The sequence below is a fragment of the Hydra vulgaris genome, chromosome 11 (genome assembly GCF_038396675.1).
Source record: "Hydra vulgaris chromosome 11, alternate assembly HydraT2T_AEP".
Taxonomy (NCBI): Eukaryota; Metazoa; Cnidaria; class Hydrozoa; order Anthoathecata; family Hydridae; genus Hydra; species Hydra vulgaris.
In genome coordinates this window covers 41,605,001-41,623,042 of record NC_088930.1, presented here as the reverse complement: position 1 = coordinate 41,623,042, position 18,042 = coordinate 41,605,001, and positions in this window count along the sequence as shown.

The following is an 18,042-nucleotide window of genomic DNA, read 5'->3' as shown; positions in this document are numbered from 1 at the left end:
GTTGCTGAAGATACCATGTTTGATGCAGTAGCAGAATTGCGTAAACATGTTGCTAATGATAAAGTTTTTGATATTGGTGTGTTGTGTGATGGTACTTGACAGAGAAGAGGCTTTTCATCATTAAACTGTGTCTTTTCTGCATTATTAATGGACACTGGAAAGGTTTTGGATGTCGAACCAATGTGCAGGTTCTGCAAAGGTTGCTTTTTAAAGAAAGATCTTTTAAAAACAAACCCTACAGCCTATGCCCAATGGAGGAACTCTCACATTTGTAAAAGCAATTACAAAGGATCTGCAAGCTGTATGGAAACCACTGGTGCAAAACGTGTGTTTTTAACATCTATTGACAAGTACAAACTGCGATATGTGAATTTTTTAGGAGACGGGGACAGTAAAAGTTTCATTAATGTCATAGATACTTACCCTGGCATTCAAGTTAATAAGTTAGAATGTGTGGGACACTATCAAAAACGTGTTGGTACACGACTACGAAATTTAAAGAAAAGAGAAAAAGGTCTCGATGGGTGTAGTTGTCTTACAGATGCAGTAATCAATCGTCTGCAAAATTTCTTTGGCGTTGCTATTAGGCAAAATGCTGGAAACTTAGCAGGTATGAAGCCAAGTGTATTGGCTACATTATTTCATGTTGCATCTTCCAAAACAAATAACTTGCACTTTCCTCACTGTCCTACCGGCATCAATAGTTGGTGCAAGTTCAACTTTGATAAAGCAAGTAAAACCAATACTTACAAACCGGGTCCAGGTCTTCCAATGAACATAATTTTGAAAATTAGACCTATTTATGAGGATCTTAGCAAAGATTCAGAACTAAAAAAATGTTTACATGGGAAAACTCAAAACGCAAATGAATCGTTAAACAGTATGATTTAGGACCGATTACCGAACCAGTCACTCAATAATTTGAAATTTGGTGTATACGATGCGGTAGCAAATTTTAATATTGGTATGAAAGCTTCAGTGTTTTTGAACAATTAAATATGTTACCAGGTGCTTTCATGGTTAAAGGTTCCAATAAAATAAACAATAAAAGAATAAAACAATCTAAATATAGAATGAATGAAAAGAATAAGTTGAGGCTACAGTTAAATAGAGCAAAAAAAATTTTAAAAAATGGCAATAATTTGGAAAAAGAGGGTATAACTTATGAACCAGGAGGATTTTAAACACTGTTTTTTAGATTTAATGAGGTTAATGATTGCTTTTTTATACATTTTTTGGTGTTATTTAATAAAAAAAATTATTAATTTGTTTTTTTCTCAGTATGAAGTAATTAAGACGCCGACGAACATTGCTCGCCAACCATTCAAGGGCCGTTTCTAAAATTTTCAGTGGTTGTTTATTAACTGGTATAGAGTGTTTTAAGTTGAATAGTTTTTTTTTTTTTTTTTTTACACCTGCTGTTTATGTTGTTTTAGTACCATATTATTGAATATTGGACTTTGACTTCAAAATACCTAATTTTATATTTGTAAAAAAAAATTCTGTTCAACTTAAAACACTCTTCTACTCTATATAAACACCATATAAAAATTTCAACTTGGGTTATTTTGCTCCCTGTCCACAATATTGGCCAGCGTGAAACCTGTTTTTGCTGTTTTTTGGTAATTTTTTATGGTTTCCATAGCAACATGTTACCATTTTATTTATTTTTTGTACTTTTTTCTTATTTTTTTTATATATGCTATTGATCTGACAATTTTTTTTTTCTAAAAATTGATTTTAAAATTAGAGGGGGTTTCTCCCTTAAAGGCTAATGATTGGGAGAGCCGTGCTCTCTTGACGTTATTTAACTATAAATTGTAATAATAAAGTTACTTCACCTGTAATTTTATTACTGGGTGTTTAAAACAAAATATATATAAACTCAAAAGATACTGTTGATTTTTTTCAATTAAATAAAATAGTTATAAAATATATTACATACTTCATGTATTTCAACCTGTTTCTGTGCGCAGAGGTTCGTCAAGGTTCATGTTTCGGAATTAAAGAATTGTAAGAGGGTTGTAACCACTAAACATATATATATATATATATATATATATATATATATATATATATATATATATATATATATATATATATATATATATATATATATATATATAGGAGACGGGGGCACGTTGGCCCATGGGGTAAGTTGGCCCATTCAAGTTTATTCAAAGACTAGACTCTTTAACTAGCTGGGAATCTAAGAGAAGGTTGGTAGTAATTCAAACCTTTTTTCAACAAAAAAAAATTGTGTTTATTGGACCGTATTTGAGTGTGTGGGGTCGTTTTAATAATTTTTGATACATCAAAGTAAATTTTGAAAAACTTGTTTATACTTACTGACATTTGACAATACAGCATTATTCAAGTACCATATTTAAAGCTTATTGTGTAAGGATTATTTTAGTATATAATGTTCCACAAAATTAGTTGATGGTTTAAGGAGAAAGTTGTTCATACTCTAAAACATGACAATGGGGCAGATTGGCCCGATGCAACCGGGGCACGTCTGGCCAACTTGCCCCGTAGATTTTTAAAATAATTCAGGTTAATTTGTGACGGAAAAACTGTTTTTGTTATAAAAAATTTAAAATTTGTAAAACATGTTTGAAGCAAGCCTGATAAACAAATTGGCATTTGTTTTTATACATTTTTTGGGTTTTATACGGGAAAATATCACTCGTATACATAATATTTAAATTTGGATAAATAATCTTATTATAAAATGTAATTTTAACTTAGATTTACATATATGTCTAAACTTAAATATTGTATATATTTATATATCATTATTATATATATTATTTAACTTATATATGTAAATTTTATTGATATTTAAACTTTTACATACTAGTTATATTTACATATACAATTTAATACTTTATACATAATACACTTAACATTTCATGCTTAACACTTAAGTTTATATATGATGTATAAATTTAATATGACATGAGTTATGTAAATTATTAATAATTAAAAGAAAATAAGTATTTAGTATTTTAAAAAAGAAAAGTATAATGTGTAACTTTTTAAATATATAAGTATGCAGGTATATAAATAATTAAATAAAAAAGAAATAGTTAAATATAAAGCATTGTAATAAAGTAATGTACTTTTGGTTTTTGCATTTTTTTTAGACCTACCTAAAAATTGTACGAAATTATATTTGCAAGTCACAACCTGGAAAAGTGTCAAAAGGAATAATGTTATTGGCAGTGATACAAGTTACAAATATAGGAGATCAATTAGAGCAGTTAGTAGGGAATTTAACATACCACGGAAGACTCTAGGAAGGTATTGCATATCCAAAAGGTTGCCATCTACATCTAATGCTTTGGTTCAAACTGAAGTAGAACTTGATTTTCAAGTGATTCTTTTAAATTCTAACAATAATAACACACTTAATTTTAATGTTACTGCACCAGTACATAAGCCTAATGTACTGAACAACTAGAACATACGCCTGGTAACACAGCTATAGGGAGAGATTTACTATCACTTAAATTAGATAAAAAAACCTGGCACAAGTTTGTCTATGCCAAAAGATTTCAGGTATTTCTATTTTCTCTAACTAATTTGAATATAATTTAGTACTGTAACATTTAATAAGATACTTTAATATAAAACACTACTTTGATATATTTAAAATTTTGAATTTTTTTAGAGATTGGAACAGATACCTAATATGATTTTAATGTTTATGTCTTATGGTAATATATTTTATATTTCTTTAGGTATTTGAACCTGAGCAGGAAGTTTTGCTTGAAGAATACCTAATGAAAGCAAGTGATATTTACTTTGGTCTTCCTCCTAAAGAAGTTTGATGGTTTGCTTATACATATGCTGTTGCTTGTAGCAGGAAAATTCCTCACTCATGGTTAGAACTTCAATCTGTGTTAGTGATTGGTTCTGCGGATTCTTGAAAGATATCCAAAGCTTTCTATTCGCTCTGCTCAAGCAACAAGTTTAGCTTGATGCAAAAGTTTTAATAAACATAATGTAAATTTTTTGACAACTTAAGCAATGTTTTGACTAGGTTAAAATTAAGTGCTTCAGACATTTTGAACATTGATGAGACTGGAATCACAACAGTGCAGCGGCCTGATCGTGTTGTTGCACATAAAAGCTTTTATCAGATAAGTAACATCAGCAGAAAGAGGAGCATTAGTGACTATGGCTTTGGAGGTTAGTCCGATTGGTAATAGCATACCTCCTTATTTTATCTTTCCCAGAGTCAATTTTAAATCTCACTTTATTCGTAATGGACCAATAGGATGTGATGAATCCGCTCATTCTTCTGGATGGATGACAGAGACAAATTTTCTTAAATATATCAAACATTTTTCTATCCATGCACATTGTTCCAATGATCGCTCTTGTCTGGTATTGATTGATAACCACAGGTCTCATCTGGATGCAGCAGTACTTGACTTTTTTAAAGAAAATGGTATTACACTTATATCTTTTTCAGCACACTGTAGTCATAAATTACAACCATTAGATAGAAGTTTTTATGGTCCTTTTAAAAGATTTGTGAACTCAGGATGTGATGTATGGGTTACTGTAAACAAACAGCCTATGACTATCTATGATATACCTGGTATAGTAAAAACAGCACTTCCTAATACTATAACACCAAGGAACATAATTAGTGGTTTCCAAGCAAGAGGTATTTATCCATTTAACAGAGATGTTTTTTCAGAAAGTAATTTTTTGCCATCGTATTTAACAGATAGACTAACCCTAGCATTAAAATGTCATCTGTGGATTTTAGCATCACTAAATTAACACTTAGCAACAAAGTTTCATCTGTAGATTGTAAACAAAAAAAAAAATTCAAAAAATTTAATTCAAATGAATCAAAATTTAAGAAAGGAAATTTTCTCTTAAGAAAGGAAACTCTTCGCTTATACCATCTTCTGAAGAAGTGAGGCCTTTTGAAAAAGCTCAGCCTAAAAAAAACAATGTAAATAAGCTCAGTGATTGGAAAAGAATTTCTGCTATAATAACTAATACACCAGTTAAAAATGCCTTGCAACAAGAACAGAAAGCTATTTTCTATCAAAAAAGCTGGTCCAAGTAACTTTAAAACTAGCAAGATTTTGCCAGTCATCCTGCAAAAGAAAAACGCAACAAGAAAAACAAAGACGATGATGAAGAAGGCGTCTTGTGTCTTAGTTGCTTCAAGCTGTTCTCAAACAGCCTTCCAGGTGCTGTGTGGATACAGTGTTCAAGGTGTCAGTGTTGGGCCTGTGTGAGTTGTGTAGAAAAAGATGCAAAGGGGTTAGATTATAAATGTTTATACTTTTGTTAAATAAAATGTTACTGTTATATTTTGTTTTACTTCATTTTTTTGTAGTTTATTATTGCTTATACTGCTGTTAAATAAAATGTTATATTAATATTTTGTTTTACTTCATTTTTTTGTAGTTTGTTTTAGACCGTAGAGCGTTTTTCCACCTCAAAGTCTGCCACAAGTTGTAAGTGGGCCAACCTGCCCCGATAACGGGTTAGGTTGGCCCACTTACCCATGCATCACATCCTGAGTTCACAACAGTTTTAAATGTATTGAAAAACTGTTATGAACTTTTATTAATGTTTTTTCCAGATAGTCTAGGGACTAGTCAACCTTTTTCCAAAAAAAAATTAATTAAAAAGCCAGCTGGGAGGCGGCCTCCAAATGGTTTTGCCTCCAAAATTTTTTCTGGAAGCGGTCACCTTTGGCTTCAGCTTCTCTATTGGCGTCGGCCTCCGATACACTTGCCTCCAAAAAAAAACTCTGACTGTGGCCGCCAATAGAAAGGTGGAAGCCACTAGAGGCGGTATAAAGGAAGTTCTGCCGCTAAAAATTAATTGGGAAGTAACCGCCGTCTGCTGAGGAAGAAAAGTGGAGGCGAGAATACTTACATATCAACACTGATTGTAACATTATGTAAAAATATTTATTTACATAATTTTAAATTTACATAAATTAGTTTTATATATATTTAATATAATTTTAATAAATTTTCGATACAACTCTTATTTTCCGAGCTGACAAAATGTGCTTTTAAAATCCAAATTCGGCTTTCAGTTAAATTTGGTTTAAAAATCCAAATTCGTTTTTCAGTTAAATTTTAGTTAAATAAAATATCGTCTAATTGCTTTTCAAAGTTAACCTTAATTACTCCCATATATTAACTATAAACATTACAAAAACATTTTTTAAGTTTGAGAGTATTGCTTATTGGTTGCTATTGCTAGCCCATTGGTTGCTATTGCTAGGCCAAGGTAATTTGCAACATTTTCAAATTAAAAGCAACTGTAAGCACAAGCTGATTTGGATTGCCCTCGCTATCGTTATAAAATTTTCAACAGGTACTTAACCAGATATTTAAACAACACATATATTCACCCAAAAAGTTTTTTTTGCAGCAACTGAGTTTTCCTTTATTAGAGGACCAAAAGTTTGAAACAAAATTCTAACTCAAAAATTTAAAACCCTTAAAATTCTGAACGACTTCAGCAGTCACTGCTCGTTTTTAGAGGTTTTAAGTTGAAGTTACTTTTACTTCAGATTTTTTTTAACCACTCTTTCGAGCAAGTTGGTATGAAATAGAAACCGCTGGAAACGAATTAAAAACCGCATCTTTTTTCATTTTTTGACCATTTTTCTTAATATTTAAAACCTTCAAAAAATGAGGGGTACCTAAATTTTATGTGGCTGTATCTTTTGAGCGTCTAAATATATTTTGATAAAATTTAAAATCTATTTGCAATTTATGTTTAAACTCAAGATAGATTTTAAATTTTATCGTTTAAATAATATCGTTTTATTTTATAATTTAAATAAAGAATTTTTGTTTTTCAAAAAATAATTTCCCTCAACCAGGGGGATGCAGGGGTCATTTTCAAGGATATTCCTGCCTCTGTGATCTGACTGCCGTGATTTTTAGCAAAAAAAAAATTCATTTTAAAGAATATTAGCAAAATAATAGTTGCAATTATCATCTTGTTAAAAATCTATTAGGAATGCAACAAATTTTCCATCTCAACTGACATACACAAAACATGAATAAATCTCCAATAACAAAATCAGACAAATGAAATGCCACAAACAGTATTTTAAAAATTATAATATGTTACAAAAATGAAAAAGAAATAGATATTTTTTCAATCTAAATATATTCTTGAAAAATCTTCTTATATGATATGTAATCTCGTTGAACTGTATTCAACAACCATAGCTCTTAGATTTTCACCGTGATGGATGTTTTTCTTAGACACAACGAACCTTTTCAGGGTTTTGTTTAAGATTTTATGAACTGCTTCAGATGTTTGTTCTGATTAATACCGAGCGGGATTTTCTGCCTATCGAGATACTCCTTGAGATAGAACCTGATTATGTGAAACTTCCATCCAAGTGAAATCTTCATTGCGAATACATCATGGACATATACTTATAAGTGAAGCATGAACTCCACAAATTTGTCTATTTTTTCTTTGTAGGATATATCGAATTTCATCCCAAAACAGTATTCAGCTACTAAATCAAATAAAATTTAACCAAAATGAACTTGCTGAAAATAATAGTATTAACATACTTGTGTCTCCTAATTTTATTTAGACTGGTAAGTCAATTGTCCCCTATCTGTACTAATTGAATTAAAAACGTTCTAAGAAGTGTTAAAAAAATTTAAAAAGCAATGAAGTACTTTCTTCAAAACTCAAAGTTTCAATACATCCCAGATATTCAATTAGAGAATAAAGTGTCATTTCGTCCAATGATCTTAAAACTTTGGCACAGTTAGGTCCATCAAAACCACCACCATTATAGCCATGCTTGATAACCGTTTTCTTTTCAAGAAACTTCATCAAATTTTATCAGTAAAGAGTAATTTTACTAACATGGTGTTCATAAATATGATATTCAGGTAGTGGAGCTATGTTTATAATTTCTTCAGGCAATTTCTCATCCAACAGACATGGATAAGTAACATTTTTATAATATTGCATCTGTATACTAGGTTTGTTATCAAATTGGTATTTTTCGAATTCATTTGCCAGTGATCCAAAAGTTCTTTGTACTCCTTTTTCATCCATCAGCCCCATCACAATAGCAACACGAGTATTTTCCACCGTGACCCTTCATTATAGAAAATAACTTATAGGTATTGCTTATTTAAAATATAATGTATAAATGAAATAAGATACTTACTGATAATCCAATGATGATGTTGATCAATTTGAGGTCAGAAGCCAAGATAAAATTCAATTGATTGAGTTGAAGGAGTTGAAAAAGTGTTTTCAAGTTGTGATAATTCTCTCCTACGTTTCAAACTATGCCTAAGCCAAACTTTGTTGACCCCGTTGTACTTCTGATTTCTTGGTTTAAAATCTAATACTGATGGGTCAAACACGTCCATGACTATCTTTAGAGATCCCTGCCCTCTATCAATACCAACACGTACAACAGAATAAAAAATATCAATTTTTCTGAAGGAAAAAACTTCAGTCACGAGCATAGATAGATCAGTACAATAAACAATATCTTTTTCAAAAAAGTTTTTACCGATCCTGAGCTGACATTTTATCACATCGTAAAATTTATTCAAGTAGCATGACCTGTTCGTAACTTCAACATAGGTTTTCTCCTGTATTCCAGATCTTCCAACATCTTTTCTTATCTCTTTCATTATTCCTAACACTGCACAATTTGGATGATCATAATTTATCTTCAAGTTCATGATTGTTTCGCTTCTTATATGCCTTATAGGTGATCGGTCTCTGTATACTTTAACAGGAAGAGCTTTTCCTCTTGTTGCAAGTTTTATTTTTTTTACTATCACCAACAACAGATATTTTTTTTGCGTACAAGAAACAACTCTGTCAGCGATATTTTGATTCTTTGAAGTAATTAAGGCGTGAAGATTTTGAACAGTTTTTTTTTTTTTGCTGCAAGGATGTTGAATACCAGGACCAACAATTTGACAGCGTTCTAAGCAAAATAAATTTCTTTTTTCGAATGTAATCTTTTCAGATTCTACGTAGGTGAATTCAGAAAGATTAAGTCTACTACTACTTTTAGTACACTGCCCTAGGCAGCAAATAGCACAATTGTAGTTGCCATATTTTTGTTTAACTCTTCCCAACGTTTTAACTTGATCACGACCATTTATCCAGGAAGTCTCCACAGCTTTACTGATAGCTTTACCTTTCTGTTTTAAATATAAGTTTGTCTTGCAGCTCCCGTATATTCCAGACGGATGAGAACTTAGGCTCAGACTGAATCTAGGGTCCACAAGTCTTTGATAAATTAATGAATCATTCTTCTCCAAAGATAGACACTTTCTGTCTTTATCGACACAACAGAAACATATCCATCTCCTATTTTCTGAATGAGATCTTGCTTTTTGCAGGCTCATTTTGTATAAAAAAAATTTTATTTAGTACTTTCTGTATTAGATTTTTTAAACTTTGTAAATCAATACTCTAACAAATGGTTTAATTTAAACAAATTATCAGGCAATTGACGTAATTTATTGAGACTAATTTGTCTAAATTATCGTGTTTATGCCATTAATCTGAATGAGATCTTGCTTTTTGCAGGCTCATTTTGTATAAAAAAAATTTTATTTAGTACTTTCTGTATTAGATTTTTTAAACTTTGTAAATCAATACTCTAACAAATGGTTTAATTTAAACAAATTATCAGGCAATTGACGTAATTTATTGAAACTAATTTGTCTAAATTATCGTGTTTATGCCATTAATTTGATATGAGATCATTTGTAATTAGTCTTTAAATAAAATTAACTTTTTTAACGATTTAACGATTTCAGGCGCAAACCACGTGATTTGCAAACAAGAGTAGAATTACCCTTGAAAAACGTCCCCTGCATCCCCCTGGTTGAGGGAAAGTAATTTTTTTAAAGGAACAAAGTATTATCTTGAATCCCATCATAAATTGTAATTAGGCTTCAAATTTTATCAAAATATATTTTGACGCTCAAAAGATATAGCCATATAAAGTTGAGGACCCCCTCATTTTTTGAAGGTTTTAAATATTTAGAAATATGGTCAAAAAATGAAAAAAGATGCGGTTTTTAATTCGTTTTCAACGGTTTCTATGTCATGTCAACCTGCTCAAAAGAGTGGTTAAAAAAAATTTGAAGTAAAAATAACTTCAACTTAAAACCTCTATAAAAGAGCAGTGCATATGAACTTAATTGAAGCAGATGTTGCAGATTAACAATGGACTGCGTGACTTGTTCTGAGCTTATCTGGGTGATACAGGTAAAAATTTTTGTTTTTTTGTTTTTGTTTTTTAAAGTATTTTAAAATTTATCATAGTTGTCTAGTGTGGTTTTGACTTGAATATTCAGCTTTCCTTAAATCTTTATGCCTTTTTGCTTTTAACTCTAAGTTTATAGTAAATAATTTAATTATAGTTTGTAGTAACATTTATTACTGGTAATAATTAAAATATATATTCTTTATATAAAATAATTACTTTTAACAATTAATTTTAATAAATAATTTATCTTAATTAATATCTAACCTTTTTTTTCTCTCTTTTTTTTATTTTGTACATTTTATTTTAACTGATGTTAATCTTGTTGCTTTTGTATTTTTTACTAATATATTTTATTGTTCGATTGTTTATACATTTATTATTTATTATTTTTTTAAAGGAAAGTCTTACTATCGCTTATTATCATTGGTACCAATTTATAAATGTGTATTGTTTTTTTACGAAATCTTAGGGCCTGACGACAATTTGTGTCTTCTTCGTGCCCCGGCCATCTGATCATCATCCCGGCAATCTGATCATCATCAGTCATCTTTATTTTACAATAGCTATTGCATTTGTATATTTAAACGACAAAAATAAATTATTAATATTAACAATGAAAAAGAAAATAGCGTTGTCGCAATAGGTTTTCAATGCTTAATTTAGACTCAAAATTAGTTCTTTTAAACAATTTTTTTAATTCATGCTTGTAATGGTAAATTGACATTATTTATCCTTTCTTTGTTGTAAGATTTTATTTCATCTTGAAAATTGCTAGCATTATTTCATTTTTTAAAAGGCCTGAAAAACTAAGGCGCAAGAAATAAAAAGCTATTCGCGTATACTTTCTTTCCAAATTTTTAAACTAATCAAATTAATAAAATAAATAATTTAGCTATTTCTAACTAATTTTGGTGACTGTTAAAAATAACTTTTAAAAAAATCATTTCTTTTATTTTGCAAATCAATAAAATTGAAAATATTTATCTGTTTTTCTTTTCTTAGAAAAGATTTTTAAAACAATTAATAAAAAATAAAACATTTTATTAACTGTATAAATTATTTGCATTGCAAAAAAATTCTTGCAACTGATTAGCGTTTCTAAAGTGCACACGCATTTTTATAATTTTGGAGAACGTGTATTTCAGGCAAACCTCTTTAGTGACTTGAGTGAGTAAAATCATTAAGACAAATTATCCGGCGAAGTATTTTTTGAAAGCTTGAGTCTTCTGCGGATATAAATTCAGCCACTGTGAGTAAAAATTGTTTCTGCGTCTGAAAGTTACCACATGCGCAAGTTTTAAGATAATTAGTGCATTAATGCACACATTAATGCACTAATTATCAAACTTTGAAAAATAAAAATAAACAAATGTAATTTTATCAAAATAATGATATGTAAAAATAAATGTAAATAATAAATGTAAATAATAAATGTGAACAATAGAAATAGTTACAACGCATAAAGCTACTTTAAACCAAAACGTAAAACTTTATAAAGAGATATCTCTTTATAATTTAATAATAATTACATTTATTTATTGGCTTTATTTTTCAAAGTTTAGCAAAACTAGTTCTGAATCGGGATTGAACTCATTTCTTGAACCTACAGAAAATACGGCCCCGAAGAATAGTCATTGTAACTTACAGAGTACTATGATATTATATTATACCTCAGGATGTAAATTAATAATTAAAAACAACAATAAAATATTTGCTCATATGTTAAATTTCAGTCGCAGAAGCAATTTTTACTCACAGCGGCTTTACTTTCAGCCGCAGAAAATTTAATCTTTATAAAATTCAACAACTTCATAAATTATATTCCACCAGAACTTTGAAGTAGCTTTCGAAAAGTAAGTAAGCTTAGCTTTTTGAATAGAAACTTAAAAAAAGAAACTTTCCAGAAATACACAATTGTGTAAAGCCTATAATTTGGATATCTTCAAACTGACGAATAAAAAACTATATATGGATACTTTCTTTCTACATTTTTTAATTAAAACTATCAAGTTGATAAAATAACAAATTTTTAACCAGTGCCACTTAAAATTCAATAAACTAAATTTATATTATGGAATAACCTCAAAGCATTCTCAACCCAATATAATTGCCCTATTTGAATCCAATACGTTAAAGAAAGCCAGCAAATTTTTTAACCAGAATATGATTTTTTAATGTTCAGAGCAGTAATTATAAAATCTTAAGTCAAGCACAGGATAGAATGTTATCAATATTAATTATGATTTTGGTCAATAGAAAATCTTTTTTTTCCATTAAGTGATTCATGTCATCTTTGCAATGTTTGCAGATCCTGAAAAATTAAACAAATTTAAAACTGCTTATAATAGACAACCTGACCACATGTAGACAACCTGACCACATGTAGAACCACACTCTCCATCTCTAGATTTTTTATCTTAAATACCTGTTACATAATGAACTGAAAAAAAGACATGGATATAATAATTCTGGAATCTTTTATGCAAACACTCTTGAAAAAAAATTACTAGTTACAAGTAGAAAAAAAGAAATGAGCACCACCCTAATGGCCCAGACAAACTTGAAATATATTTTAAAGATATAAAACACATTTTTTTACTTATCTAATTAAAGATCTAAGATTTAAAACTAAATTAAAGATCTAAGATTTAGTATCTAAGATTTAAAACACATTTTTTTATTTATCTAAGGAATCTCAGAAAAGAAGAAATAAAGATGTTAAAAATTGTCAAGTACACTAAACAAGAAAATTTTAAAGATTTGCTCCTCAAAAAAAGTCATCATAAAAATCCTAATTCAAGGGTATTTTTGGTTGTTTGACTGCATGTAGTTATCAAATAGTAGAGTTATTGAGATTTCTGTAAATATTGCGCACACTTTTTTAAGTTATTAATACGTCATAGTTCCCAATTAACTTGAACTTCTTTAGGAAATACATAAATTGGAAGTCTCCAACTGCCAAAATCATTTTTATAGTAAATATGAGATGAATAGTTCTTACTCTGTGTGTCGTTATCAACTCATCTGTTTCCTACACAACGACTTTGTACAATTCTATTATTTCGAAAAAATTTTTGGGCATGAAAATGAGAAATATCATTTATTTCATTAACATTTTGTATATCATTTCACTAACATAATTACATAAACTCACATGCAAACATACACATACAATATATATATATATATATATATATATATATATATATATATATATATATATATATATATATACATATATATATATATATATATATATATATATATATATATATATATATATACATATATATATATATATATATATATATATATATATATATATATATATATATATATATAATATACATACAATATATATATATATATATATATATATATATATATATATATATATATATATATATATATTATATATGTATATATATAAAATAAAAGATATCGTGATAAAATAATAAAGAACGTGATGACTCATAGAAGACCATCAGGTCTGATCAAAAGCTGCTTATAAATTTATAGAAACTATTCGAAAGAATAAATAAGTAACCTTGATGTTAAAAAATTTAAATTAATACTAATATATTTAACCATAAAAGTTTTTTAGGCATAATACAAAAGATTGGTAAGATATATTTGTGTATATTCAGGGCCGACGGTGTGCTGGCCTCCCCGGTGTCGTCGGCCCTGATATTAGCTTGTATATTAAGTTTCTTATTCTTTTATTATAAAAATGTTAAATGTGTACAAGTATGTCTTTAAAAGCTAAAATGATTTCTTTTTTTTTTTTAATTTTATTTTTTAATTTTTTTTTAGTTTTTTCTTAAATTTAAGTCAGGATTTTTACTTGAGTTTAATAAAATAAGATTTCTTTTAGTTTTTTCTTAAATAAATGGTAATTTCATTCAAAAGAAATATGAAAATGTTTCAAAACTATTTTATTCCAAAGAAAAGCTCTACAAAATAAAAAATATGACTTTTCTAAAAATAGTTTGAGAAAATGGATGCGAATTAAGTTATCATTTTATTCTTAAGTTGTATTTATTTTTATCGTTTAAGAGAATAAAGTGGAAATGAGTTAGCATTCATTCATAAAAAAAGTATATACGTTTAGCTGATAAAAAAATTTCATTTTAAATAAAAGAAGCATGACACGATTAGTCTTTTTAAATGATAAGACAAGCAATATGCTTTGCTGACAAAAAAGAGGCTTTACTTTAACTTCATTGGCGTTACCACAAAGGCGGATCCGTAACTTTCTCTTAAAAGCTGAATGAAACCATGTCCATTTTTTTTATCATTGTTTAGAGACAACTTATTCATTTTTTTTTTTTTTTTTTTTGCCGTTTAAAAATATACATTCCGTAATTTACTAACAAAATATAAATATAGCAGGGGCGAGAAGAAGACTAATATGTCTTATCACCAAGCCCCTTTATAAATTCCGTAAATATAAAGTTTAATTTTAAAATAAGAAACTTCGTTAAATTTATAAAATAAACAAATGTACAAAAGTGGTAAAATAATAAATAAAACATCTATTAAAAAAAAAAAAAAGTGAAAAATTAGCTAGAAGTGATATAGGCTTAGCAAAAAACAAAAACAATAAAAATATATATATTAGGATATAAATAAATTTAACTCAGTCTTTTTCTAAAATTAATATACTTTTCATGTATTTGATAGATAAATCATAATGTAATTTCAGAAATAGTTTTGTGGTAAATCATTCTTTATTAATAGCTGTCTTAGTTTTGTCTTAAACTCATTAAGCATTGTTAGAGTTTTAAGTTCAGTTGAAAGTATTTTATTCCATGCCTTTGGTTTTCTTAATGAAATTGAAAAGTCAGTTGCTGCATAATAACTTTTGGGCTGTATATATCTGTTATTTGAATATCTAGTTAGATATTTGTTTTCCTTTATTTTGAATAACGGGTTAAATATTTTTGGAATGATACTTTTATTAATTTTGAACATAAAAATTAGGAGATGATAAATATTTATTTGGTAGATATTTAGTATATTTAAGTTGATAAATAAGGGTCGAGAGGGTGTATAGCGGCTTTTATTGGATATAATTCTGATAGCATGTTTTTGCATATTAAAGAGTTTTTTCAATTTATTTTTATTGGTACTACACCATGCAATGCTAGCGTAATTAAGATAGGAATGAATAAAGGAGAAATATAAGAGTTTTAAACAACTTAGATTTAAAAATGGTTTTGCCCTATATAGCATGCCGATGTTCCTTGATATTTTACCTTCAATATATTTTATCTGACATCTCCAAGTTACATTTTCGTCCAGGAGTACGCCTAGAAATTTTAATGATACCTCTCTTTTTATTTCATAATTGTTAATACAAAGATTTGGAAGTTTTAATGGAATTTTGTCTCTTTCATGATAGCGATGAAAAAAAGTATATTTTGTTTTATTACATTTAGAGATAATTTGTTTGCTCTAAACCATTTAGAAAGATATTGAAGTTCTATGTTTACAGTTTTAAATAAGATTTTTATGTCATTGTGAGCATAAAATAGATTAGTATCATCTGCAAACAAGATTGAGTCTAATATATTACAAGATTTACTTAAGTCGTTGATATATATTAGAAATAAGAGCGGTCCTAATATAGAGCCTTGAGGTACTCCACAAGTTATATTCATATTGTTAGTTTTACTGCAATTATGAGAAATGTATTGCTGTCTATTTGACAGGTAGCTTTTAAACCATTTAAAGTTCGAGTGTTTAATACCATAGTTTTTTAGTTTGGTTAATAAAATATTATGATTTACAGTGTCAAAAGCCTTACTGAGATCAATAAACACGCCTAAAATATATTTATTTTCATCAAAAGATTTCAAAATATCGTGATCAAGATAGGCAATTGCCTGATCAGTGGAGTGACCGTTTTTGAATCCGAATTGTTTATTATAAAGGATGTTATTAACATCTAAGAAATGGTACAATCTTTTATACATAATATGTTCTAGTATTTTTGAAAAACATGGTAGTATTGAAATAGGTCTGTAATTTGCGACACAAGTTGCATCTCCAGATTTTAGAACTGGTATCACCCTGGCCACTTTTAGTTTGTCAGGAAAGATACCTTGTTCTAAATAAAGACTGAAAATGTGCTAAAGCGGAGTTTTTAAATAAAATATTGATTTAATTATTATGTTGCTACTTACATCATCAACTCCATTACCTTTATTTGATTTTAATAAATTTACAGCATCAAGTAGTTCTTGTTCAGATAACTTATTATTTTCCATGAGATCATTATTAGAGGTCAAATATGACTCGAAGCTAGTTTTGCTGTTTTTTACTTTGGAAGCCAAACTCGGGCCTGTATTAACAAACTCATGATTGAAAGAATTAGAAATTAACGTTTCATTAGTAATTTCACAATTATTTATAATGGGTTTTTTGGGAAGTTCATTAGCGCTTATGTTTTTTTTTCCTATCACCTCTTTCATTATGCGCCACATTTTTTGTGCATCATTTTTGCAGTTATGTAATTGGTTGGTATAATACTGTTTTTTCGAATAGTTTATAACTGTCTCGAAAAGACGTTTGTAATTTTTATATTTTGTTTCATTTTTATAAGTTCTTTTTTTAATAAATTTTTCGTACAAACGTTTTTTTTTTTGTGATGACTTTATTATACCCGCCCATTATTATTCATCTTAAACCAGTTACAAAATTTTGCTATTAATTAAATCAAAGGCTCTTGATAAATCTCCTAATTCATACTGGATTTTTTGCGGACGTGTATTTCAGGTACTCCCCTTTTAATAAGTCCGTAAAAATCGAGTCACGTTTTACGCATAACATTCGCCAATACACATCCGCCGGAAATTTTAGAAGATTCAGAAATACTGTGGGTAATTTAGAGTAATAATTTTTTTTTGAATTTGTATTCACTGGGATATAGTATATTGTTTAAAGATAGATGTTTAAAAATTAGGTCATGTAAACTTAAAAAAAAACTTAAGAAAAATAAGTAAAATAGAGAGTGAGCGATATTATGAAACATTAGTCTCACCTATTCATACTAGACTATGTGATTCTAAGATATATTCATTAGGTCCTAGCTACTTAGTAATAAATTTCTATGTGGTCTTAGTACATATCCATTTGTTCTAAGCTACTTAATTGTCAATTTCTTACCCATACTTATTTTATATATATTTAACTTGAAAAATTTAATCGTTTCGAATTATCTTAAGTTTATTCTAAAAAAGATCGTTATTAGGATGTTTCATTTGAAATACAATAGGAAAAATTAATAGAATTTAAGATAAAACCTAATAGAAATATCTGTCAATAAATAATTTTATTTCAAGTTTTCTTGGAATAAAAAAGAAAACCTTGTTAAAACTTAAATTTCTGCAAAACCTAATAGAAATATCTGTCAATAAAAATATGCTCACGAGTTGCTGGGTTCATTATGATTTTTTTAAATATTTTATGATTAAAACTCATTTATAAAATGAATTCATAAAAGTTAGCAATACCAGATTGCTTTTTTCAGGTTTCAAGGTTAGTATCATAAAATCTCAATTGTATAAAAAACTTTAAAAAACATGAAGTTGACTGTTGAGTTACATTTATTTTCTAATAAAAATATTCCTACTCGAGACCTTCTCTGAAGAATATTAATGAAGGTTTGAGAAACAAGGAAACTATTAAAATCCAAGCCACTGATTTCAATTTAATGTAATTCATAATATTTTAACGTTTACTATATTTGC